Source organism: Pinus tabuliformis, chromosome 1_1 (genome assembly GCF_031772625.1).
Source record: "Pinus tabuliformis cultivar Carrire ecotype Pingquan chromosome 1_1, CPIR1, whole genome shotgun sequence".
NCBI lineage: Eukaryota > Viridiplantae > Streptophyta > Pinopsida > Pinales > Pinaceae > Pinus > Pinus tabuliformis.
In genome coordinates this window covers 115,803,706-115,831,423 of record NC_142297.1, presented here as the reverse complement: position 1 = coordinate 115,831,423, position 27,718 = coordinate 115,803,706, and the positions used below count along the sequence as shown (strand labels likewise).

Below are 27,718 nucleotides of genomic sequence, written 5' to 3'. Positions count from 1 at the left end.
TTGATAGAGCTCAACTAAGGCCTAACAGTGATAAAACTCACTATGAGTTATGGAAGGGAAGACATGCATGAGTTAAACATCTCAAGGTGTTTGGGAGCAAGTGCTTATTAAAAAGGAATGAAATGAACCTTGGGAACTTTGACTCACATGCTGACGAAGGAATATTGCTCATGTATTGTATTCCAAGCAAAGGATATTAGTGTCACAACAAGTGAAAGGATTGCGTCAATGTAATATTGGATGGAGTGGGATGACAACCTAAATCCTCCAGAAAAAAAATGAATTCAGATGATGAAGAAAGATCAAATTTGAGGTCTGTCAATATGAATGAAACAGATTCAGAAAATGAAGGTGAAGAAGAAGGCATGCCTTCAAGGACAGAGACACCTTCCAAGTATGTACAGAAGGAACATCCTGAGAGTCTTATTCTTGGAAATCAAAGACAGGGTGTGTAGACTAGAAGGAAACTTGTGGGCAGTACAAGTCATGCAAATTTGGCTCTACTATCACAGATAGAACCCAATAACCTATGCTAAGCAAGTGAAGATAAGTTCTAGGTGAAAGCCATGAATGAAGAATCAGACCATATTGAAAAAAATGACATATGGGATCTTGTTCCAAAGCCGAGAGAGAAAAATGTTATTGGAACCAGGTGGGGTTTCAAGAAAAAAATGAATGATCAATGTCAAATGATATGGAACAAATATTGATTGGTTTGCAAAGGGTATGCCCAAATAGAAGGGGTAGATTTCAAAGAAAATTTTGCACCGATAGCTCGACTAGAAGCTATAAGAATGTTTCTTTTTCTTGCTGTCCATAAGAATATGAAGGTATATCAGATGGATTTTAAGTTTGTGTTTCTCAATGGATATTTAGAAGAGGAGGTTGACATTGAGCAGCCTGAAGGATTTATGCTCCCCTCTGATGAAGGGCTCATACACAAACTGAAGAAGGCCCTTTATGGTTTGAAATAGGACCCCAAAGCTTGGTATGAAAATCTGTATAAGTATCTTCAGCAACATGAGTTTAATAAAGGCTCAATTGACAACAATCTTCATGTAAAATCTGAAGGTGATCACCTACTGATAGTAGTTGTGTATGTGGATGACATGATATTTGGCAGCGATGTGGAACAATTGGCGCATCGATTTGCAAATTGTATGCAAACAAAGTTTGAAATTTGCATGATTGGAGAATTGTCCTTATTTTTTGGTTTGCATATTACTCAGTGTCCATAAGGAGTGTTTATATCCTTGTTATCGAGAAATCTAGTGTCCACTCGGAGCTGCTAGTCTCACTAAGACGGGTAGCTATCTTAGAAACAAACAAACTAAAGTTACTTTCATTTTCCTTTATGAGAAGTAGATGAGAAGAGAGCAAGAGTACCAACCTCTGACTTTTGCTTGGTTCCTTGCTTGTTTCCTCTGCCCTCTGATAGATCTTTTCAGCTCCTTCCTTGCTTACCCTGATTCAAAGAGTACTTGTAAAGTCAAGGCAGCATAATACTATCAAAGTAAAGGGATCTACAATCATAAACAATATAGGACCAGATATATATTGACCACACAAATGCATATATCATCAAACATACAAGAATGTGGAGGAAAACTCGAATAGCTTTATTAATAGAAAGAGTAGAAGAGAGGATTACAACCCATTGATCTGACCCAGCATCATCCTCCCAGCATGAAAGCCCTTCTTCACCTCATGAAAAGCTTAGATCACCCAACACTATGATGTTCCACAAAGAAACCAACAACATTTCCTTACAAAATACAAGATTCCAGCCTTTGGATCTCTAGGATGAGGGATCCATATATAGATGTTTGCAGGTGGGTGAGTCAGCTTCTGGGATTTTGATTAGTGTCCTCTCTCTGATAGTTCTTGGTTCCACTTGGAGATTCATGATCTCTTACTCATCCCTGGGCGAATTCAGAGAGGCAAGTGTAACCGGAGAAGTTTCTAGAAGATTCCATGATCATCCAACTTGCAAACTGTCTCTGCCATTTGTCTACTCTTGCCCATCACACCTTACAAAAGGGATTTCTAGTATGCATCGCACTTTTTTCACTGAGCAGGTGAGATGCATCGCACGCTTAGCACTGAGCAGTTTGTATGGTCTAGTTCTGACCAGTTTTGAGCAGTTTTCCATGGAGAACTTCTGGGAGATGATGTAATCAACTAACCTTGTTCCTTTAGGGTATGAAAGAACACATTTAGGGACTTAGAATCCCTTGGTTTATGGACATATGTGATTGGGGTTGCAGTGCCCAAATATGTCTATAACAGTTGCCCCCTAAAGCATGAGGTCGAAAATCTTTTGATGTCGGGTGAAATGCTTTATCATGAGGATCCGAGGTTTTTCGAATTGGAAGGCGACCTGCAATAAGATACAATACAATACATTATCTTCATAATATTTTCATGATCTAGTTGAGGCGGGCATTCCCATGCTCAGCTTTATAAATTCATTTTCATGTACATAGGACAGACAACCGTCTGTGTGGCAGATTGATGGTTCTGATAGAGCCATCATCCTTTGATTCGGATGATCATCTGTGCAGCAATGATGTACATTTGATGTCTTTATTTTCCTAAATATATCGCAGCCCGGATGGATGAAACTAGATCCGGGGTCTTCAAAATCGTTTAATATTCGCCCAAAGTACAAGTCGATCCACGTGAAAGATGTTCTGGAGTCAAACATGGAGAGACATCGCCTGATTACCAGCCAATGATATAAGCTGTTAACAGGCGCGATAGGAATCACCAATAATGATGATGACCCTCAAGGTACGACAATACAATTCACGTGGTGTGAGAATGGGACTTGGCATCGAACACCACGTAAAATCTTTCGGTCGAAGGCCATTGATGTAAACTTGGTGCCGAAAGTGAGAAACTTGCCATTGAGGCATGCAAGCTTCAAACTACTGAAAGGGTTGTTCCTAGGTCGACTTCTTGGATAATGAGCTGATGTCGATAAGAAGTGACCCGTCATAGGAGGGCCTTAATGAATCCCACATCTACGACACGAAATGGAGAAAATTACTTTGTGGAGGTGAAAACGATCTAATGATACAAGGTTTAGGGTGGCGGTCATGAAAGAATGGAGTGTGAATGTATTGCGGCGGATGAGACACAAGATGGGTTGGTGAATTCTCTGAGCGACTTCTCTTGAACATATCGGCGACACTGAAATGGATTGGTAGCGTTAACCCAAAATATGGATGGTACAATGGACCAATGGTAATATGACCGGTGAATGGAATAACCCAACCCGACTCAATCATGGTGATGGAGTGAAAGTGTCATGTTCAAGAGCGACTTGCTACCAATAAAGTTTCTTCAAGTTTTCTTCCCAATTTTTCCCCAGTCATTTCTGACCAGTACATCTTTATTTTTATCAAGCTTGAGGAGGATAACATATGCTTTTTCTATAATTTGTCCTTCAGGAAAACCTGTCGCTATGTTTTAACGAGCCTATCGACAGTGAAACTCGTTCTTGTCTATATGAACAAGTTTTTCATTGTTGGTTTTAACGAGTTTAACGACAAAGACAACTCGGTACTTTTTCAATTTTAGAGAGTCTGAAAAGGGATGAAAAGGAAACTCCATTAATCATTTTTCGTCATATGATCCCTTAAGTCCGAAAAAGTATAAAATAATACGAAAGGGATGAATTTTCGATAGTTTTAACGAGCCGAACAAGACAAGCGCTCGATCTTTTTGTGTAATAATCCCTCAGGTCCAAAAAGATTAAAATCTAGAGGAGGGATAGCACTTCCGATAGCTTTAACGAGTTGGAGAGGCCAATTGCTCGGCAATCTTTTCATATTTTATGAGTCAGATGAAAAGAGCTTAAAGGAGACTCGTTTTTTGAGGAATGAGTGATATTTTCGGGTAGCAGCTGATTCCAGGTAAGGTTTGGAATTTTCCAATCATGATAGTGTCACAAGGATGGCTAACAGAATCACTCGTCGCAGCTGTTCCTCAAAAGGGTAAACAATCAAATGGAGGCGTATGATCAGCCAAAACAGAGTGGAGGTGATGATGAGAACACAACCAAGGCTCAGAAGCTGATGATAATGCATTCGCAATGGCTATTTACTGGAGGTTGGTTCATTTTTTAATAAGCTTGAACTCTGGGGGAACATTTTCTCATTGCTTAGGTTTAATTTTTAACGAGCTTGAACTTTGCGTAAAACTGCTCGTGCCAGTCATATAATAAGGATGTCTCATCGATAGGTTCAATTTTTAAGGAGCTTGCACCATTTGAAACTGTGCTCCGTTGCCTCTCGCATGCAAGCTAGGAACGATCAACTACTGTCCTAGGGGTTAGTTAACTACTAAGGTTAGGTAGGAAAATTCTTCCTTTACTTTTCCGGTGCCATTTGGCCCCTACAAAGGTGAACGGTTGATCTAACCACTCACCTAACTTAAGCAGTTGAAGTTAGTGAATTTATGGGGTTAGCGTTATGCTAGCCGCTTTTCACTTGCACGAAAAAAGGTTTGCATGCCCCCAGGTATAGCGAAGTAGAGTTTCCAGGTTACCCTTTAATTTGCAGGAAAAACATTTTCTCTGTCGGGAAAGGCCTACCTTCTGACGGAGGTATCTTATTCCAGTCTAATCCCATTTTCCTATACGGACAGGTGTGAGACTAGTCATATATCCTTCGTGAAAACCTACCCTATACCCAAGGTTTTCCTACCGAAGCAAACTAGGGTGCATGCCCCCTGGGTTTCAGTCATGACCACCGAATAACTCGCGCTCTTCAGGTGGGTGGACTAGAGATTGATGAGACATTTCTTGTGTGATAAGACTAGTTAGGGATGGCATTTGACTGTTAGCTATGTGTGAGCTGGGGAATGAAAGCTGGTCTACAAGCTGGACCACTCTGCCTTCATGCGGAAAACACATTACGCGAAAGAGTGAGGAGACAATGGATCCCATGCTATAAATATAGTCACGCCCAAGGAGCAGATTATAATCTAAAGGTCCTTGGACTACCATTACATTCAGATAAACAGTTTTCCCTCTCAAAGTTATAGGCAAACTTGGAAGGATCCCTAACAGTCGACTGGTTCCTTTGTCGAAGCCTGTCAAATTTCATATCTCAGGCAAAAGGGATGGCGAACTAAGTGCTTTCCAAGTAGTTGATGAAAGGACACTCACAAAAGCCCCTTCATCTATAATAGCACTGACCATGACCATTCTGTAAGCTTGTACAATGATTCAGAATGGTACATTAGACAGTAGACAGGGTCTACCTAGTAGATTCGAATCGAAGGAAATGACTAGGTTGCTTGGAGGTGGGACCGAATAAACGGCCGGATATGACTCTGATGAACTTCCTTCCTGTGGTAAAGGAACGGGTAGATTGCCCCCATGTTCATCTGATTTTTTGTTTACGAAAATAATTTGAATGGTGTCATTCTCATTCTCTTCGGTGACGGTATCATCTGAAGATGGACCTTCCGAAGACAAGACTGGGTCGACTGCCGCCTCCACCTTTTGACTTTCGTCTGGTATGGACTTAGAGGGCTTATCCTCAATGATAGATGCTTCGACCGACCACAAATTTGTGTCAGTTGGATTTTCAACTAGCGATGGACTCGGCAAGAGTTTCTTGTACCCAGGAGGAAGCCGTAGCGGTGAAGCAGGATGGTTATCCAAGACTCTTTTAGCTTCGTCCAGGAAGGGACAACGGTGGACGACATGATTTCCTTCACACAGTTTGCAAGGAAATTTACATTTTCCTTTCTGTCTAGAGACTTCATTTTCACTAGTTGATGGTGTACTCTCAACATGATCGTCAGAGGTTGACGACACCGGATTGTGCAAATGAGGAGACTAGTCCCTTAAGATCCGAGGGATGCAAGGACAATCTCGATGATAGTGGTCTCCTTTGCAAATGACACATGGAGATTTGGGTTTGGACGGTGCAGTGTGTGGATTTTCGCTAGATGATGCACAGTTGCCCCTTTTTGCCTTTGGCTCCTTCTTCTTCTTCTCCTTCTCCTTCCATTTCTTCTTCTTTTCAGTTACTTGGTTTTTAGCTTTACCAACTTCACCAAGCGAAGAGGAAGGAGGGGAGGGAGAAACAAGAGAAGTAGAAGGTTGGGGGGTAACTCTAGTATCATTTAGTTGCTAACTTGATTGCTCAGGAATCGTGGTGGTTTGAATGACAGAGGTTGAGAAGAGCCATATTGGCAAACCAATTGTCAGTCCTGGGAGGGGCAATGTGGCCATATGAGGTGCACCAACATCTCCCCAAGAGGAGAAAGGACTACGATTTCCCCCAAGGGGAAATCCTTGGTTGGTGGACTCCATTTTTCTCAACCTAAGACCAATAAGGGAACAGTGATGTTATTCCGATTAAAATAGATTTTAGACACTTTGACACAACTTGCTTTTTCAATTTTTAAGAGTCAAGAAAAAGAAAAAGATGACTCTAGTCACCTTCGATTTTTAATGAGCCTTAAGTGACAAGTGCTCAGATGGACCTTTTCCTTTAAAGAGTCTGAAAAGGAATGAAAGAGACTACTCTAGAAATCTAGATAGAGGGATTACCAAACCAATCAAAAAACTGTAGAATACTTTTTACGGTACAGTAGTCAATCTTCCCGAATGTTGTGTTCAGTGCATTGCGATCGATAGGGAAACATACACGGCTTCCTAAGGATAAAGGATATAGCCTATTATGGTCTCCCAATATATACTCGACGGTACGTAGGAGCACAAGTCTATACTGGCACTTGTCATCTCAAAGAGGAGGAATCACCCAACCTACGATGAAATCAATAGTTACCAGGCTTTACGACGCCGGAATATATCTCTAGCCTAGGCTTCTAAATGTTGTGCGTTAGGTTCCAAAGCATTTTTATGTTCATTGAATTTATTTTATAGTTGATATTTCTCAAGAAGTTTGCCTTTCAGGTTCACTGCGTGATGTAGATATACAATTCCTAAAATGCAATCTAAGATGATAAACAATCATTTAATCTTCTTTTTGCAATGAAAATCCTAGCTACTAAAGAAAGGGAAATGAGGTCCTTTCAACATAGAGCAGAGAGCGCACACTAGATGCACTGTCCTAAATCAAAATCAACGAGCAGTCTAAATGCAAATGCACATGCATGTATTTGTTTTCTGCCTTCTTAATGTGTGAATGACAAAAAGAATGCTAAGTACAAATCTAAATTATCTTTTCAAAGTGACAGTACTAACAATTTTCTCTTCAAAAAATGAAAGGAAGATAATGTCGACACTTTGCAATTTTGAATTGAAAACTGCTTTTAACACTTGAAAAACTACTAATTCAAATCAAATACAAGAGTAATAGTATAATCGACCATAAAGAACAATAGGATTATTTTCTTTGACTGAAAACGACACTTGCAAAACTTTCAAATCAAAAGACGACAGTTCGATTAAGCTAGTTCTTTGTAAAAGAGAACTGTAAATGGCGCACAATACATAAAAACATTCACAATTCTTTGTACAATGAAGGCCGAATCATGTAAAGGAAGGGAGTTTCCACAATGGTATACTGATCATAGATGGCAAAACTCCTGAATAAAGCTGAAGAGAGTGAAGAAAAACCAAAATTTGGAGGCAAAATTAGCCTTTTTTGATCATCGCACCTGTAACACAAGGAAATAGGGATGCATCTCACCTACTGCACACGGGAGGTGCAATGCATCTAGATTTCCTAGAAGAGAGGTGCGATGGTATAGGGACGAGACTTTACTTGGACTTTGGTCACAATTTGCAGCTCAGTTCGGGGATTTAGGCTGAGCAAATGATAGTCAGTAAATATAAATCACAGGGGCTGATCTAATGGGGTTACTTGAGCCACCACCAAGGCAATTAGGATGTTTGCAAATCAATTGTTCAGTTCATAAACAAAACCTAGAGATAGACTAAAGCAGCATTGATCTACTTTGCACTTGCATAGCAAATGCAGTTTGTAGGCTAGTTGGCTTGACTTCAGGCTCCGTCTGTAGTTTATAAAGCAAAAAAATATAGACAAGCAAACAAGCTATTCGCTCCCCAGCCGAGTCGCCATTTTGTTATCGGGAAATCTAGTGTCCACTCGGAGCTGCTAGTCCCACTAAGATGGGTAGCTATCTTAGAAACAAACAAACTAAAGTTACTTTCGTTTTCCTTTATGAGAAGTAGATGAGAAGAGAGCAAGAGTACCAACCTCTGTCTTTCGCTTGGTTCCTTGCTTGTTTCCTCTCCCCTCTAATAGATCTTTGCTGCTCCTTCCTTGCTTACCCCAATTCAAAGAGTACCTGTAAAGTAAAAGTAGCATAATACTATCGAAGTATAGGGATCTACAATCATAAACAATATAGGACCAGATATATATTGACCACACAAATGCATATATCATCAAACATACAAGAATGTGGAGAAAAACTCGAATAGCTTTATTAATAGAAAGAGTAGAAGAGAGGATTACAACCCATTGATCTGACCCAGCGTCATCCTCCTAGAGTGAAAGCCCTTCTTCACCTCATGAAAAGCTTATATCACCCAACACTATGATATTCCACAAAGAAACCAACAACACTTCCTTACAAAATACAAGATTCCAGCCTCTGGATCTCTGGGATGAGGAATCCATATATAGATGTTTGCAGGCGGTGAGTCAGCTTCTAGGATTTTGATTAGTGTCCTCTCTCTGATAGTTCTTGGTTCCACTTGGAGATTCATGATCTCTTACTCATCCCTGGGTGAATTCAGAGAGGCAAGTGTCAAAGGAGAAGTTTCTTGAAGATTCCATTATCATCCACCTTGCAAACTGTCTCTGCCATTTGTCTACTCTCGCCCATCGCACCCTACAGAAGGGCTTTCCAGTATGCATCACACTTTTTTCACTGAGCAGGTGAGATGCATCACACCCTTAGCACTGAGCAGTCTGTATGGTCCAGTTTTGACCAGTTCTGAGCATTTTTACATGGAGAACTTCTGGGAGATGATGTAATCAACTGACATTGTTCCTTTAGGGTATGAAACAACACTTTTAGGGACTCAGAAGCCCTTGGTTTATGGACATATATGATTGGGGTTGCAGTGCCCAAATATGTCTATAACAATCCCAAACCAAACATCTAAAGGAAACTCTGAAGAAATTTGGAATGGAAGTTTGAAAACCTGATAGCACACCTATGACTACAGGCTGCAAATTGTGCAAAGAAGATGGAACACCACTAGTAAATCAGACTAAATACACGTCAATAATAGGAAGTTTATTATATCTGATAGCTTCAAGGCCAAACATCATTCAAACAATAGGGATTGTGGCCATATTTCAGGCTTTTCTATGAGAATTCCATGTTTTTGTTGTCAAGAGGATCTTCAGATATCTTCAAGGTACAATAGAGTATGGACTGTGGTGTGCTAAGAGTGAAAATTTCAATTTGAAGGCCTACACAGATGCAGACTAGGCTGGAAGCCTCGATGACAGGAAGAGTACTTCTAGTGCAACCTTCTTTCTAAGTGAATACTTGGTGTCATGGGTTAGTAAGAAATAGGGCTCTGTCTCTCTATCAACTGCTGAAGCAGAGAATATTGATGTTGCTACATGCTTTACGTAGATTCTGTGGATGAAGAAAACATTGAAGGATATATGAGTAGATCTATCTAACCCCATTCTAATAATTTGTGACAACAAAAGTGCAATCAATATCTCAAAAAATCCATTCATGCATTCAAAGACCAAGCGTATTCCTATCAAGTATAATTTCTTGAGGGAACAAGTTGCAGCCAACATTGTAAAACTTGTTTATATACCCACTGAAGAGAAACTGGCAGATCCCTTTACCAAGCCACTGGCAAGGGAACCATTTGAGTATCTCAAGCAGCACATAGGAGTTATGACTCCTCCCTCTAAATAACTTCATTTTGATAGGTAGTGGTAGCTACTCAGCAGGTGGAATTCATGGGAGAGTAGATTGCAATGGTTTAGGGGGAGTGCTTGTGAAGTATTCTTTGCCACTAATGTCAATGGGGGAGAAGATTGGCATCAGAGTAGACTATGCCAAGCGTGAGGGGGAGCTTATGGTGTTGCCATCAATGCCAAAGGGGATATTGTTGGAAATTTGATGGCTGGTTGTGTATAGGTGGTTGTGTAAGTATTGGCATTGATGTCAAACAAGGGTCAGCAATATGATTGGGTGTTTGGACTATAGGTAGAGAATTTTTGCAGTTACTTTACTTGTAGCAGAAGGACTCAGACCCTATATCGAATCCTCCCCATTGGAAAGTCCTTTGAATAATATTTCCATCGATATTAGGAAGTCCAAAAATTGATTCCTGGTTCGAAAATTATAACCCGCTGAAGTTCAAGATGTTGAGACCTTGAGAAGGCAAGAATATCGATGATTTGAGGTCAGTTTGACTACGATATTGGCAATCACAATTGGAGGTCAGTGATCAAGCCATATCGACGATTGCAATCAGAGGTCGGTACATGAGGACATTGGTGTATCAACGATCGTAATTGGCAATCAGAGGTTGGCGAACTAAGATATCAGCTATCAGAGGTGATCGACACATGGTTGTAGGCTAATTGGCAATCACGAATTGGATCTTCCCAAGGGTGGACCATTTAAATGTTGTGATTCGAATAAGACATTGATTATGATGAAAGTTGTTGGGAAGGCCAAAATAAAATTAACAAAGGAATTCGTTGAAAGAGAGGTTGATGGGGTCCCTTTTCTCTCTCCTTTGGCAGACACATGGCAACTTCAAGTGAGATCTGATGAAGACACGTGGTAGGAAGATCCAACCATATTGGGTGACGTAATGGGCCATATCTAAGTGACATGTGTCACCACTCAAAAAGTTCCATGTGGCAGTGTGACATTATATTAGAGGCCGACGATTGGAGGCTTGTGGTTGTTGGCACTTGGTTAGAAATGAAAAAGGTTGATGTTTTCTTACGTGTGTTTATGGAAAAGTTTTGATAAATAATTGCAATTGAAAAAATTCTATAAAGCACAATACAAAGGAGAAAAGGCCCCGAGACAACATTAAAGGGCTTAACGCATCAAGACTAAGCCTCAGGTCATGACCCCTGGTCCTATCATGGAATTATAGCACAGAGCTAATACAAAAGGGGATAGGCGTAATCATATGTTGACAATTGATAGTTTCATAGTGTTGCACCACTACACAACACTACGATGGAAGAAAGTTGATATAATGGTATGATGAGGCATTAAAGGTGTATGGATCAACAATTGTAGTTTTGAATGCAGAGTAGTAATGTTGGTGGTCGAAGACCTCTCGTGCACGCTTAGTAGATGTAAATGAATATCAAAGATGCCATGCGGAGGTACAACTAATCTATGTGAGCCATGAATAAGCATGGGGAGTTTTTGTTAAATGTACAAGGGGACTAAAATTAAATTCACAAAATGGAGAGTCACATAGTGAGACAAAAAAGTGATAAAAGCCCATGCTAATGAATTAATGCTGTGACAGAACTAGTAAAGCGTGAAGTAGTAGAAGAATGGAGGGCCATTCCAGGGGTACATTCTTGGGCAGTGTTGATGGCAGTAGAGGCTACATCGAGCTCAGTGTAGCAGAGAAACAAAACGTCAAAATTCCATTAAGATGTTGGGGCAGTTGAGCAAATGTGTGAATGTATTGAGTTTGTTGTGAAAGTAGAGTGAAGCACCTGAGTTTACTTGGACTGAGAGTGTAGCAGAAGTAGTGAGTGGGAATCGTGAAGCATGATGAGGGTAGTACTGTCACGCAATTAGTGAAGAGCCCTTGGCAGTGAATGAAGAGTGCATAGGAAGTGTTGTTGTGAGAAGGAAGAGGAGATCTACTATAAGTGAACAGAGAAACCAGAGTGTACAAGTTGAATGTACAGATAGCCATTTACTGGTATTTTACTTGTAAAATTGTATGAAATAGAAGAATAGTGGCAAGGGCAGGTTGGTGCCTCTTGGAAAGTTGGTGCTTTCTAAACAAAGGGGGTATGTGCCTCCTGTGAGTGCGTGCTCACAAACATACATATGTGATTAAGTGGGTGCTTAATTTACATCATAAAACAAACAACAAATTGGTGGCTTTTTCCCTCTGGGTTTCCACGTGAAAACACTGTGTCAAATGTGTGTTGCTCATGAGATTGTTATTTGAATATGTACGTCTGAAATCTTGTTGATTCACTGTTTCATGAATGAACACTCTCACAAGTGAAAGAACATAAGAAGGGACTATACACCTAGTAAGAAAAATAAAATTAAGAGTTTCTTAAATTAGTGATTCACCCCCGCCCCCTCTCATCAATTCTTTATTCCAACAAATTCTTATACATATGATGATGAAATGGAGATGTTATCAGCAAACATTGTATTGAGGAGTAGGAGTAGAAATTTTTGTATCAATCCAAGATGTTCTAGTTATACAAGGGGTAGAAAAGAATATCTCACGAGAAGAAGTTCTATTAGTGATCTCATTTCAAGTGAATGTTGTCAAAAGGATTGCTTGAAACAAATGGATTTCAGGTTTGCATTGGAGAAAAGGAAGATATATTTGTTAATGAATAAAAACATGTAAAATTCTTATTTAGTGGGGTGCATGTAATATACATTATGAGGTTATGATTATCATATTGGCTCTTTATTTATCTGTAGAAAGGTTTTCAAAATGTTTCATTCAATTGGTAATTTTTGTTTGTCAAGAATTCAAGAAAATTTTGAAAAATATCCCACATTTTATTTAGAAGTATGTCATAAATGATAGTTTGGGCCATTGTCAAATACTGCAATGTCATGGATCAAATACTTCTTTTCAAAGCATGGGGAGTATATGCCAAATACAGACATAATACATATTCTAGATAATTTCTCAAGATGAGAATTCTACAACTTATACAAAGAATATGCAAAAGGTGTTGAAGGAAATGGTTGTTTTATTGCATATCAATAATTTGTGAAGATATGGAAGATACAATTCAAAAATGTCTATATTCCTAAGAAGGCAAGGATGGGGTTTTGGAGTACTTGTGCTTCTCTTAAATAAAAAGGGATAAATGTTAAGGGGCAGAAAGAGGTAAGCGTTCATAACATTATTTTTAAAAATTGTATAGTCGTGAACTATGAAAACATATTTATTAATAGCTTTATTATATGTTATGTGTACATTCCATAGTCAAATAGCTTCAAGAGAATCATGAACAACAAAAAAGGGCAAAGAAAAGGTTGTAAAAGAATTGAAGGAAGTGTTATGATAATCCAAATAAATATTTGGGTTTGGTAGTTGATGGTATGGGCCAAAAGAAAACACTTCTACCACATTTTGTTCTCACACCCAAAAATTTACACGAGGAAAATTTTATTTAGTTTCACTTGGCCGATTGTATGGTATTTAATGGGACAATGTTGCCAAGGGTTTATGTCATAGCTCCAAATATACACAATGATGCAAAGCTAACAATAACCATAATTTATGATGTGCTTCCTCATTGGTCTGGTAATCTTCTTGAAGTTTTGTATCTACAATTGGACAACACTTGTCATGAAAACAAAAATCAGATTGTTTTTGGATATCTAACATGATTGTTGAATTTAGAATTTTCTTAGAAGGTAAATGTTGGTTTCCTTCTTGTTGGGCATCCTCATGACCATATTGATTAGATGTTCAGTCATTTTTCAATCACATTGAGGAGGAAGGATGTTGGGAGCTTGCCATCATTAATTGAACATATTAAGAAATCATACATGCAAAAGCCTATTTTTCATGTGTTAGAAGAAACAACTGACATGCGAAGGTTTATTCTGGGATCACATGGTGAGGAGAAATGCATTGAACAATTTAATGACATTACCTGCCAACATCAATTTCATATCAAAAATTTGATGGGAAAACACTAATATGGGGCAAGATGTATTCAACTAATGCAAAATGGGCATCATCATCATGTCTGAAATTTTTGAAGTTCTTTCCAGATGATCTAATATTTACATCAAATATATTGTTAGTACAAGAAGTTGTTGAAGTTCATATTGCATGAAGGAAGAAGAGAGATATAAATTATTATGATTACTTGCAAGTAATTGAAAAATGTATTAGATATAAATATGAGTACTTCAATGTTATTGATTCAGTTTGGTGGTAGTATTTTTTCAATAATCAGAGCGATATCATTTCAAGATCAACAAATGAAGATATACTTTTCAAGACTTGGCCACAAAATGTGTCAAATGAACATGAGGAAAGAAACATTGTTGAACAACAACAACCTCAAGGTATTATTAATTCTTGACAGGTAGAGGAAAGAGAAATATATATTGGTTCCCTAATATCTTGTGCACAATGTGAAGCCATGGAAGACCTTTACAGGGTTTAGTAAAGGATATTAAGGAGGGTTAAATGATTGCAGTGTTAGCAAATGGAGATGCACATGACTATCCATTCTAGGTTACCAATATTATAAAGGTCATTACAGAAAATGAAGATGTTGCAGGTGTTGAAGTACATTGGTATGCCACAAATACACAACCATTCAATGGTGTGTACAAGCTAGAGATGGTAGTTGATAAAAAAATTGGTGGAAAGATAAAGAGAAAGGGTAGAAATATAATTTTCACAACACAAACCTCTTAAAATTGGAGGATTTTGGCATACTTGTTTATGACTTCAATTTAACAAAGAGAGGATACCTTCGCTTCAGGATAAGATTCTAAAGAGGTTGCTACCAGAAGAAATAATGTTGAAATGGGAGTCTACTGAACCCAGTCATAGATTTAGAATATTCTTGAAACCTGAAATGGTGGGAATGCATGCTGACTCAGATGGGGAACTAGTTGATGAAAGAGAAAACTATGGAACATATTTATCTGCATCTAGTCATTCATTTGAAGATGTGAATTTTGATCGTGTGTAAGAAAATATGAGTGATTCTGAATAATTGTCTAAGACAATTTATATAACTGATGTTTGCATGGTATCTTGAAATAAAAATTTATTTTTCATATGATGTTACATGAAGCTATGAGTCACTTTTATGTTTGTTGGATTATATTTTTTAATTATTGTGAATTTATTTATTTAGAATATTCACAATGCAACAATAACTTAGAGAAATAATTTATGTTTCATTCAATCTACAAGTATTGATATTTTGATTAATTTATTAATATAATTTGTTCATAATGTCATGGTTGAAATATGTTGAAATACATTTTTTAATTCTATGGTTGAAAAATTGTCATTTTTTCTTTATTATCTTTAATGTTATGGTTGAAATGAATTAGAATGTTAGCGATCTTTATTGTCATGTTATTATATGTTTAACGACATGGATGAAAATTGCTGGAATTTTAATGTGTTTTGGATCCCATTATTTTATCTTTAATGCCATTACTAAAAAATGTTGAAATTATACCCGTAAAAGAAAAATGTTATTCTACCAAAAGCATCAATGTGTTTTTTTCATTTATTTTGTGCAAAAAAATTGGTTTTACTGCCATTTTTTAAAAATGTTGAATATTAACCCTAAAAAAAAACATCATTCCATAATACATACTTTTTGTTTTTGGGTTGTTTTTCATGTTTTATAGGGTTTTTTTGCTAGAGCTCTTATTTTGAGTTTACAGTTCCCCTTTCAAAGTTTACATTGTTTACACTAGAGGAAGATTTTTTAGGGAAGAAACCAGATGTGTCACACTTCAAGATATTTGGATCATCAATTTAATGTCGTGTTTCCAAGGATGCAAGGAAAAATCTAGAGCCTACAACTGAGTTGGGCATATTTTTGGGGTACACAAAAACACCTCACAACTATCATGTGTACTTTCCATCTATGAGGATGACAATTTTTAGGAGAGATGTAAAGTTTGATGAGGAGAAGCTAACGAAGTGTTCTCTAGAAAGGGATCTTGAGTTGCATTCAGATCAGGAGATTTTGGCTCCAAAGGAAGAACCTTAGGAAGTCGTGGAGTAGCCGCAAGCAGAAGAGCAGACAGTGGAGAAATCCACTCAAGCAAGGACATCCAAAGAAGGAAGGAAGCGAACCGGGGAAGCCAACATATTATTGCATGATGCTATAGAGAATGTGGGAGCACCCACATCACAACACATGAAAAGGATGTCACCGGATTGGTACACTGGCTACATGGCTTTGATGCTTGAGCTTGTATAGACTGAGCCATCCTCATTTGAGGAAGTAGTGCAACAACTAGTATGGATTGATGCAAAGGAATATGATCCATTAGTATAAAAACTGTTTGGGAAGTGGTCCCAAGACCAGAGGACAAATCAATGGTGGGTTCGAGATGGATCTATAGGGTGAATCAAGCAACAGACAGAAGCATTGAGAAACACAAGGCCAAACTTGTGGTCAAGCGATTGTCTCAAGCATAGGGAATTGGCTACGAGGACACCTTTGCTCTAATAGAAAAGTAATATTCAACCATATCAATCTAGCAACTGCAATGTAGATGGGATGGAAGATCCATCAGATGGATGTGAAGACAACATTCCTTAGTGGAGTTATTGAGGAAGAGGTGTACATTGAACAACCTGAAGGATTTGAGACCTTCGACAGAGAGTCACATGTGTGCATACTCAAATGAGAATTGTATGGATAGAAGCGAGAACCTCATGCTCGGTATCACGAGTATCAACAACTATCTCACTAGGTTGGGCTGCACCAAAAGTGAATAAGATGCAAACCTTTACCACATTTTTGCTAAAGGTAAATTTTTTATTATAGTATTACATGTTGATGATTTAATTTTAACTGGTGATGAGAAGTTTACCAAATCTTGTAAAGAGGAGATTGTAAGAGAATTTGAGATGAAGGACATGGGACTCATGCAATATTTCCTTGGTTTGCAAGTATGGAAAGGAGATGGGGAATTGTTTGTCTCTCAAGGCAAGTATACCAATGAGATACTAAATAAGTTCCGCATGGAGAGTAGCAAAGCCACGAAGACTCCTCTAGCAGGGAATTTGAGGAAAGAGGATGCTACTTCAGGTGAGGTAGTGGAGGCTACCATTTACAAAAAACTTATGGGTTCACCTATGTATTTGGTGAACACACGACCATACAAGTTTATGTAGTTAACAATCTTAGTCAAGCAATGGTTAAGCCAGCCAAACTATATTGGAAGGAAACAAATCATGTGTTGAGATACCTTAGAGGCACTACTCATTTTGGTCTTTGGTATAGATTGACAGAGGGAGTGAAGCTACAAGGCTTCACATATGCAAATTGGGTGGGGAGTCCATCAGACAGGAAGAGCACATCAAGAGGAATTTTCAGTGTTGAGTTAGTGATAGTTTCTTCGTATAGCAAGAAGCAAGGATCTCTAGCACTCAACTCAACAGAAGTAGAGTACATGGTTGTAAGACAAGAAAAATGTTAGGTTATCTGGATGAGAAAGGTTCTTGTTGGGTTATTTAGTCAGAAGACGGATCCTATTGTGATTTACTATGACAATCAGAGTTGTATCAAACTCTATGAGAATCCAGTATTTCTTGATCGATCCAAGCATATCAAAATCCAGTATCACCATCTACAAGATTGTGTGCATATGAGGATCATGTTGTCAGAATACGTTCGAACAGAGGAAAAGATGCAGATATTTTGACAAAGGCTTCGTCAAGAGGAAAAATTGAGTTCCATAAAGGTAGGACTGGGGTATCAGATAATACTTTTCTTGCTGAGCCACTTGAATTCAATTTAGTATTATTGATTGCTAATTTCAAGCAATATATTTTAGTTAAAATGAGTTATTGTTAGTTTAAGTAGTTCTAAATGCAAGAGGAACTAGTGAAAGATCAAAGAGTGGAAGTGTAACTTCAACTCACTATAGTGATAAACCTGTTAACTAATCAATCAACCCAAAATAACTGATGCATGCATAGAATTTGAGTTACCCAGTTGAGATTGGAGTTCAAGGGAAATGTACCATTAGTTGTAAACTATTCCTAGTTGTATAGGTGGTGAATATAGTCAGAGATTGGCCTAAAGGAATTGAATAATCTAGATTGAGTAGATTTCCTTAATTAATAGGGGATAATTCCTCAAGGAAAAACAAAAGGAAATAGGAGCTTAGCAAGCTTAGAAATTGGCTAAGTATTTTCCTGAGTCAGTTAGTGAAACAACATGATAGAAGATACAAGTGCAGGTTGTGCTCAAGCTTGAGAAAGCATATTGTATTCATCCAAATTCTTTGATTAATGAAATACACATAGGAAGGGGTTTTGAGTAATTTCTTTCCCCTAGATAAATATCTTTGTATGTGTGTTGAATCTTGATGCATGTTTATGATTTAGTTTCTCGATTGTGAATTGCTTTTTGTAGATGAGTAGAGTAGATTTGAGTCTTATGTTTTAGTAAACTACATGAGAAGTTTTAAAAATACATAGGAATTTCTACATGCATGTCCACAACAAGGTCAGGGTATAAGAAATTGGGGCTCAAACTACTTGATCACTTACAATACCGCCCAAGTCGATCCCAACAACCTCCCATGGTGGAAGAAAATAAAGACGAGGGAGCAGGAGATCCTATCAAATTGTTACTCGAAGAAACCCTCAAGCGATAAAGGAGAAGGATGGTGGTGTTATCACTGAAAATGATGTTGTCACAATTTTTCTAGATTAGCTTAAAGATTGGGTGTTTTCGCAGCGCCTGAATTACTTTAGCAGTTTCGCAGCGCTGCCTGTTTGCGTGGTTTCGTAGCGTGCTACGAAATTGGGAATTGGTTCGAGTTCTAAGTGAAGGTCCAAATCCTAGCATGCCTATTGTATAGAGTTTTGTTTCCCTCCAGGAATGTTGATGAGAGCAGTGACAGTGTGTCCAAGGAGGCACCCTATGATGATGCAGCTATTGTGGGATTGGCATCAAGTACATTAATGGAGTTATCTCTGAATTCTGGCTCATGGGTGATTTATCTCCTACAAAGAAGAATCCCTCCCCTGGTTACTCTGGTGACATTGAAGTGCAATCAGAAGATCAGTCAAAGCCAGTGGAGGGGATTGATGCAAATTTACATTTACTATCAAAATTTCATCTAAGATTTTAATTGATACAACTGGAGATAGTGCGCCATTTGAGGAATGGTTAGACATATTTCTGGATGACACTAGTTCAAACTTTTAAAGTGTGTTAGCTGAGGAGGACACAATTCACACACAGGTTGATGCTATGCCAGACACTCCAAGGATGAAATGTGAATCTGTTTTTCTTTATATGATAGTCTTGTCTTTATGTGGCTCGAACTGATATTTGAAGTGGACTATTGATTTCTTTGTGCACCTGTAACAAAAAGGATAAAGCATGCCATTATTGGCTTGCAGGCAATTGCAAGTATGCAAAAGACGACTGCAGATATCTGCACTCCCATTTTATTGGAGGTTCCGATGTCACTTTCATGACTAAGCTGGTTGGCCACGATAACAAGCCTATTCGAGGAATTGCTTTTCTTTCGCATTTAGGCTATGCCAAACTCTATTCTGTTGGCCGACATAATAAGCTTATAGCCTGGGACTGCCATACAGGACAGGGAACAAATATCCCCTTAGGCAACGACAGTGGAGTTGGATGCCTTCTAAGTGAAGGTCCGTGGCTTTTTGTCGGCCTTCGTAATGCTGTCAAGGCTTTGAATACCGTCAACTTGACAGAGCTATTATTAGACAACCCTAATGGACAAGTGCATGCTCTGGCGATCGCTGATCAAATGATTTTGGCTGGAACACATGATGGCACCATTTTAGCATGGAAGTTTAATCCTACAACCAATACATTTGACCCTGCAACTTCCCTCACAGGGCATATGTTGCCTGTTGTCTCATTAGTCTCACAGAAAGACAAACTTTACTCTGCCTCTATGGACCACACAATAAAAGTTTGGGACCTGGAAACTTTTCAATGTATCCAAACCTTGAGAAATCACACATCAGTTGTAATGTCTCTTCTTTGTTGGGACCAATTTCTCTTGTCGTGTTCTTTGGATGGCACAGTGAAGGTTTGGGCTGCTACATCAACTATAGCTCTTGAAGAGATTTACACTCGTATTGAAGAACATGGTGTTCTTGCGCTGTGCATGATGAATGATGAACAAGCCAAACCTATTTTGCTTTGTTCATGCAATGATAAGAGTGTGCGCCTTTATGACTTGCCATCGTTTCATGAACGAGGTAGAGTATTCTCAAGAAATGAAGTGCGAGCACTTCAGATTGGACCTGGTGGATTATTTTTCACTGGTGATGGAATGGAGCATATCATGGTACCGGTGAATGAGGGAGGTCGAGAGCACCATAAGAAGGTTATTGAAGTTGGAGCCCGAATCAAATCCAGTTTGGCATTATTGTCGATATTCAGAAATACAGAATTCGTGGTCTCTTAGAAGGCGGCGCATTTGATCATGAGGTGCTGTTGGATGCTCTATATTGCCATGGGGAATGCACATTAACTGTTTGACAATTTCAGTCTTAGAATTTTCTTTATCGAAATGTAGTGATTAACCGTCAAATGTCAAGTGGCTTTTATGAGGGTTTGATTGCCACAAGGTCGCCACTATTATTGACACTCGGATTGAGATGTGGCGCTTCAGATGGCCATATACATTAGCAAAATCACCAGAATCACAACGACAACTGGAAAGGGAGATTATAAAGTAGATTTGAATAGCTGATGGAGTGAAAGGAGACATTCAAGGGCTAGTATTTATGTGTGATTCGAAAACAACGGGGGATATGAAGATTTCTGTTTCCATTATCATGTTTCGGTTTCTGTTATTGTGTTTTTGGGTTGCCTGAGGCGCGCAGAGAGCATCAATGTCAGATTTGCATAATAGTGCCCGGAAGGAGAAGGTTCAGAGTATATCTCAGAGTTCAAATTACAACAGCAAGGGTTTCAATTGTAGATTGAATTGCGCAGAAGATGTGAATTTAAAAGTATCCTGAACATGTTGGCGGTACTGAGGAGGATCCAGAATGTATTATATGTTGATATTTTTACATCTTTCTGTGGTTGTGTGCAGTTAACACCAGGTGCTTTTGTCTGTCTACAACATACAAGAATGACTTTGTGAAATGCAACCCAGGTCAGCAGTGTCTTCTGTATCGTTATACTATGGCAGAGATAGAAGAATTGTTTGTGAGGAAGATGAAAATTTGCTGAACGATACAACATTTTGAAGGATAGGAGGGATCGAAGCTCAATGGGTTTCAGTTTCAATAGAATCCCAATTGCCAGCCAGAGAGGGGATAGTCTGCTAGATAAAAAGTGTAAAATTGGGTAGCTGAACTTCATACATGTTTCATATCTGTGAAACGAAACTGAGATTTTTCAGAACCACCCTTCCAGTTTTAACACTCTAGTTTCTAACTAGATGCAACTTGGATGTTTGATGCACGGTTGTGAGCAGCATTCAATATCATTTTGTGCACTCGGACTCCAAAGATTTATGCTAAAATAATTTGACTAGATATTGGATGGTTCTTATAAGATCACCAGGGTTGATAGCTTAGAACAGAATGCTTCATAATTTTCTTGTGAATGCTTAATTTATTTGTGATCATTCCAACAGCATTAGCTGGAGTATTTGACATTTTGAAGATGGCCCCTAGTTGCAATAATGTTAATACAGTGTTATTGGTTCAGTCAACTTCTCAGGTTGCAGAGATCCGATTTGAAGTTGCACCACAGCATCAAAACAATAAAGGAGCTCATAGTGACTCAAATCATAGTCAAAGTAACCAGAGAAAACACAGATTCTCAAGCAGATCATTTACCAACTCAAGATTTATTTGCTACGGAACAAATAGAGGTTATCTACAGCAGTTTCGTAGCACGCTACGAAACTGCTGTAGGTGATGATTTTAAAAGCGCAGAGCAGCTAGTGTGACACGGTGAGCGGGGGTTTGAGGAAAAGGAACAGATGTCTATCAAAGACCACCTACAGCACATCAGAAACCTGGCATCACTCCATACTTGGGGTTATTAAAGGATTTGGGAGCAGACTGCTATATGTTAGGAGAATGTTGGGAGACAGAAACCATTATAATAGGAGCACACCTTCCGGTCATTTAATGAGCTATCAGCGCTCTTAAACATCCTAAATCACCATCCATTGCACCTGTAGCTCAGCTATATCAGATTAATTGAAGGAGGACAGCTGTTAAAGCATTCAAGAAAGCATCAAGCATACGAGGAGAATGAAATTAGTATTTTATTTTGATTAGGATAGTGTGTAATTATAGTTCAGCATATTTGTAATTAATGCATTAGTGAGTAGCATGTAGGAATAATTAATAGCCACCTTCGAGGCTCCCCTCATGCTGGAGGAGGATGCTCGAGGTGTTTTAGTTTGCTTGCCTATATATGGGCCAAGGTTAGATGTAGAAAGGGTTGGACTGTATATACAAAAACAGAGTTTTTTAGAGCTTATGAAAAGACTGTTACAGTAATGGCAAACAGGGTTTTTTCTTCCCAAGATTCTCAATGCATCTTTTTGTTCAAATGTGATGGTGGTTTAGTTTCTTAATGTTCTTTTTACAGCCTTGTTATGGCACAATCCCTCAGAATTCATATTATATGCTCTGACTTCCTGTGTGCTTGACAAGCTGTGGGTTTTGGTGAAGCATGTTAGAACATCACTCAGAATTCATTTTTTAATGCTCTGACTTCCTGTATGTTCAGCAGGCTTTGATTTAGGTAAATTATGTTTGAACATCTGATGATGCAAAGAGCCTTGGCTTCCATGAGATGACTGTGATTTGGTTTATTAACTGTGAGAGACTCCATAGCCCAATGAAGACCAATTTGATGTATGTCCAACCAGCTATATTTTTATAAATGTGTGAAGAGTTAGCCCTCTAGTGTTTGAAGGATTTTGTCAAGAGTCGTGAGAGAGCCCTCTCTGATTAGGAAGGCTAATTCCTAATCTAAAGTATGGTCTGAAACAGTTACATGAGACCTTGCTCGGTGGCAGTCCCTAGTACTGGTTTTGTGATAACATTTTGGTGCGTCTGCCGGGAGCTTAAGATTGAATTTCTGAAGGTAGCAGGAGTTCAAATGATTTTCAAGGCTGCAAAACTACCTTGGCGACTCCATTGTTGAAGAATTCAAGGTTTATACATTCATGGTGATTCCACTGGAGCTATGAAAGACCCAGAAGCTGCCATTATTTGTTCAAGGTATGCATGCATAGATTTCTCAGGACTTCATGGTTTCCCAAACCATTTTCCCAAGGATGTTTATTTTCTAAAGAATGGTCCAAAATACAACGGAGAAGATTTGAGTTTAACCTTGGATCATATCTCAGATTTTTGTCATTTTGCTGAGGTTCTTAGAATTAAACATGAAGATATTTGCATAAGGTTATTTTATGATTCTTTCCAAGGGAAATGCAAACAGTGGGTTGAATGCTTGCCTGCCAAGTCCATTAAGTCATTGCCAGACTTTTGGCTTTTGTTCTTGGAGGAATGGATAGATAGGCCAGAGGTGGAAGTAAAATCTCCTTCAGTTGAAGGTTTTAAACAGTGGAATGATGATCATAATAAAGAAGAAACAAATGAATCTTTTTCTTTGTCCCTGTCCTCATATCTAGAATATTTTGACTGCAAGTCAGAGGATAAGATGAAATTTTTTGATGAATTTTCCAAAGACATTGAGAAAGAAATTGAAGGTTTAGAAGGACAAATTCAGGAATATAATTTTCATGATCATGATCATTATTCTCAGAAATATTTTATCGCTGAGCGCAAGGAGACTATGCTAGTTCCCCTCTCTTTTACGTTTGAGGAACTGAACACTGTGGTTGAAGATCAGTTTGCACAGTTGGAAAGTGTCGTGGAAGGACAAGCTGATCATGTGTTCTGGGATCCTGTAGCTGATTACATGGAAGAGTTTTATTCTCCAGTGTTTCAGCTTACCTATGAAGATCAGAGACAGTTTCAGTGGCAGCGGTCATTACATTATCACATTGGCTCTGAAATCCGATGCAGTCAAAGACATTTTCAGTGGCAGCTGTCATCTCACTATCACATTGGTGCTGAACTTCGGGACAGGCAAAGAAGTCAAATGTCAGATAAAGCAAATGACTGGCTGCATTGGAAGTTTCATATTGATTGAGCTGAGGAAAGTTTAAATGGTTAGGGTAGGTAGGTAGGTAAATTGAAAATAAGCTCAAGGTTGGCTGAGCATTTATTTTTCAGTAGATGTAGCATTAGTTTCTTTCTCCTACAGTCATGCTTGTCAAGCAAATTTCTGTTTGTCACAAATGGGTAAGGCACTGGAGCTGCGTGTTCTTAGCGCACCACAAGGGCACACTATCCCTAGTGGAGCCACTGTTATCACTGAAAATGATGTTGTCACAATTTTTCTAGATTAGCTTAAAGATTGGGTGTTTTCGCAGCGCCTGAATTACTTTAGCAGTTTCGCAGCGCTGCCTGTTTGCGTGGTTTCGTAGCGTGCTACGAAATTGGGAATTGGTTCGAGTTCTAAGTGAAGGTCCAAATCCTAGCATGCCTATTGTATAGAGTTTTGTTTCCCTCCAGGAATGTTGATGAGAGCAGTGACAGTGTGTCCAAGGAGGCACCCTATGATGATGCAGCTATTGTGGGATTGGCATCAAGTACATTAATGGAGTTATCTCTGAATTCTGGCTCATGGGTGATTTATCTCCTACAAAGAAGAATCCCTCCCCTGGTTACTCTGGTGACATTGAAGTGCAATCAGAAGATCAGTCAAAGCCAGTGGAGGGGATTGATGCAAATTTACATTTACTATCAAAATTTCATCTAAGATTTTAATTGATACAACTGGAGATAGTGCGCCATTTGAGGAATGGTTAGACATATTTCTGGATGACACTAGTTCAAACTTTTAAAGTGTGTTAGCTGAGGAGGACACAATTCACACACAGGTTGATGCTATGCCAGACACTCCAAGGATGCAATGTGAATCTGTTTTTCTTTATATGATAGTCTTGTCTTTATGTGGCTCGAACTGATATTTGAAGTGGACTATTGATTTCTTTGTGCACCTGTAACAAAAAGGATAAAGCATGACGTTATTGGCTTGCAGGCAATTGCAAGTATGCAAAAGACGACTGCAGATATCTGCACTCCCATTTTATTGGAGGTTCCGATGTCACTTTCATGACTAAGCTGGTTGGCCACGATAACAAGCCTATTCGAGGAATTGCTTTTCTTTCGCATTTAGGCTCTGCCAAACTCTATTCTGTTGGCCGACATAATAAGCTTATAGCCTAGGACTGCCATACAGGACAGGGAACAAATATCCCCTTAGGCGACGACAGTGGAGTTGGATGCCTTCTAAGTGAAGGTCCGTGGCTTTTTGTCGGCCTTCGTAATGCTGTCAAGGCTTTGAATACCGTCAACTTGACAGAGCTATTATTAGACAGCCCTAATGGACAAGTGCATGCTCTGGCGATCGCTGATCAAATGATTTTGGCTAGAACACATGATGGCACCATTTTAGCATGGAAGTTTAATCCTACAACCAATACATTTGACCCTGCAACTTCCCTCACAGGGCATATGTTGCCTGTTGTCTCATTAGTCTCACAGAAAGACAAACTTTACTCTGCCTCTATGGACCACACAATAAAAGTTTGGGACCTGGAAACTTTTCAATGTATCCAAACCTTGAGAAATCACACATCAGTTGTAATGTCTCTTCTTTGTTGGGACCAATTTCTCTTGTCGTGTTCTTTGGATGGCACAGTGAAGGTTTGGGCTGCTACATCAACTATAGCTCTTGAAGAGATTTACACTCGTATTGAAGAACATGGTGTTCTTGCGCTGTGCATGATGAATGATGAACAAGCCAAACCTATTTTTCTTTGTTCATGCAATGATAAGAGTGTGCGCCTTTATGACTTGCCATCGTTTCATGAACGAGGTAGAGTATTCTCAAGAAATGAAGTGCGAGCACTTCAGATTGGACCTGGTGGATTATTTTTCACTGGTGATGGAATGGAGCATATCATGGTACCGGTGAATGAGGGAGGTCGAGAGCACCATAAGAAGGTTATTGAAGTTGGAGCCCGAATCAAATCCAGTTTGGCATTATTGTCGATATTCAGAAATATAGAATTCGTGGTCTCTTAGAAGGCGGCGCATTTGATCATGAGGTGCTGTTGGATGCTCTATATTACCATGGGGAATGCGCATTAACTGTTTGACAATTTCAGTCTTAGAATTTTCTTTATCGAAATGTAGTGATTAACCGCCAAATGTCAAGTGGCTTTTATGAGGGTTTGATTGCCACAAGGTCGCCACTATTATTGACACCCGGATTGAGATGTGGCGCTTCAGATGGCCATATACATTAGCAAAATCACCAGAATCACAACGACAACTGGAAAGGGAGATTATAAAGTAGATTTTAATAGCTGATGGAATGAAAGGAGACATTCAAGGGCTAGTATTTATGCGTGATTCGAAAACAACGGGGGATATGAAGATTTCTGTTTCCATTATCATGTTTCGGTTTCTGTTATTGTGTTTTTGGGTTGCCTGAGGCGCGCAGAGAGCATCAATGTCAGATTTGCATAATAGTGCCCGGAAGGAGAAGGTTCAGAGTATATCTCAGAGTTCAAATTACAACAGCAAGGGTTTCAATTGTAGATTGAATTGCGCAGAAGATGTGAATTTAAAAGTATCCTGAACATGTTGGCGGTACTGAGGAGGATCCAGAATGTATTATATGTTGATATTTTTACATCTTTCTGTGGTTGTGTGCAGTTAACACCAGGTGCTTTTGTCTGTCTACAACATACAAGAATGACTTTGTGAAATGCAACCCAGGTCAGCAGTGTCTTCTGTATCGTTATACTATGGCAGAGATAGAAGAATTGTTTGTGAGGAAGATGAAAATTTGCTGAACGATACAACATTTTGAAGGATAGGAGGGATCGAAGCTCAATGGGTTTTAGTTTCAACAGAATCCCAATTGCCAGCCAGAGAGGGGATAGTCTGCTAGATAAAAAGTGTAAAATTGGGTAGCTGAACTTCATACATGTTTCATATCTGTGAAACGAAACTGAGATTTTTCAGAACCACCCTTCCAGTTTTAACACTCTAGTTTCTAACTAGATGCAACTTGGATGTTTGATGCACGGTTGTGAGCAGCATTCAATATCATTTTGTGCACTCGGACTCCAAAGATTTATGCTAAAATAATTTGACTAGATATTGGATGGTTCTTATAAGATCACCAGGGTTGATAGCTTAGAACAGAATGCTTCATAATTTTCTTGTGAATGCTTAATTTATTTGTGATCATTCCAACAGCATTAGCTGGAGTATTTGACATTTTGAAGATGGCCCCTGGTTGCAATAATGTTAATACAGTGTTATTGGTTCAGTCAACTTCTCAGGTTGCAGAGATCCGATTTGAAGTTGCACCACAGCATCAAAACAATAAAGGAGCTCATAGTGACTCAAATCATAGTCAAGGTAACCAGAGAAAACACAGATTCTCAAGCAGATCATTTACCAACTCAAGATTTATTTGCTACGGAACAAATAGAGGTTATCTACAGCAGTTTCGTAGCACGCTACGAAACTGCTGTAGGTGATGATTTTAAAAGCGCAGAGCAGCTAGTGTGACACGGTGAGCGGGGGTTTGAGGAAAAGGAACAGATGTCTATCAAAGACCACCTACAGCACATCAGAAACCTGGCATCACTCCATACTTGGGGTTAT

General features: G+C 38.9%; 1 pseudogene; it reads left to right on the top strand.

The window, feature by feature from the left end:
- Window positions 1–278: 278 nt before the first annotated feature.
- LOC149211921 (zinc finger CCCH domain-containing protein 17 pseudogene) lies at window positions 279–20,385 on the top strand (annotated as a pseudogene).
- The last annotated feature ends 7,333 nt before the right edge of the window (window positions 20,386–27,718 follow it).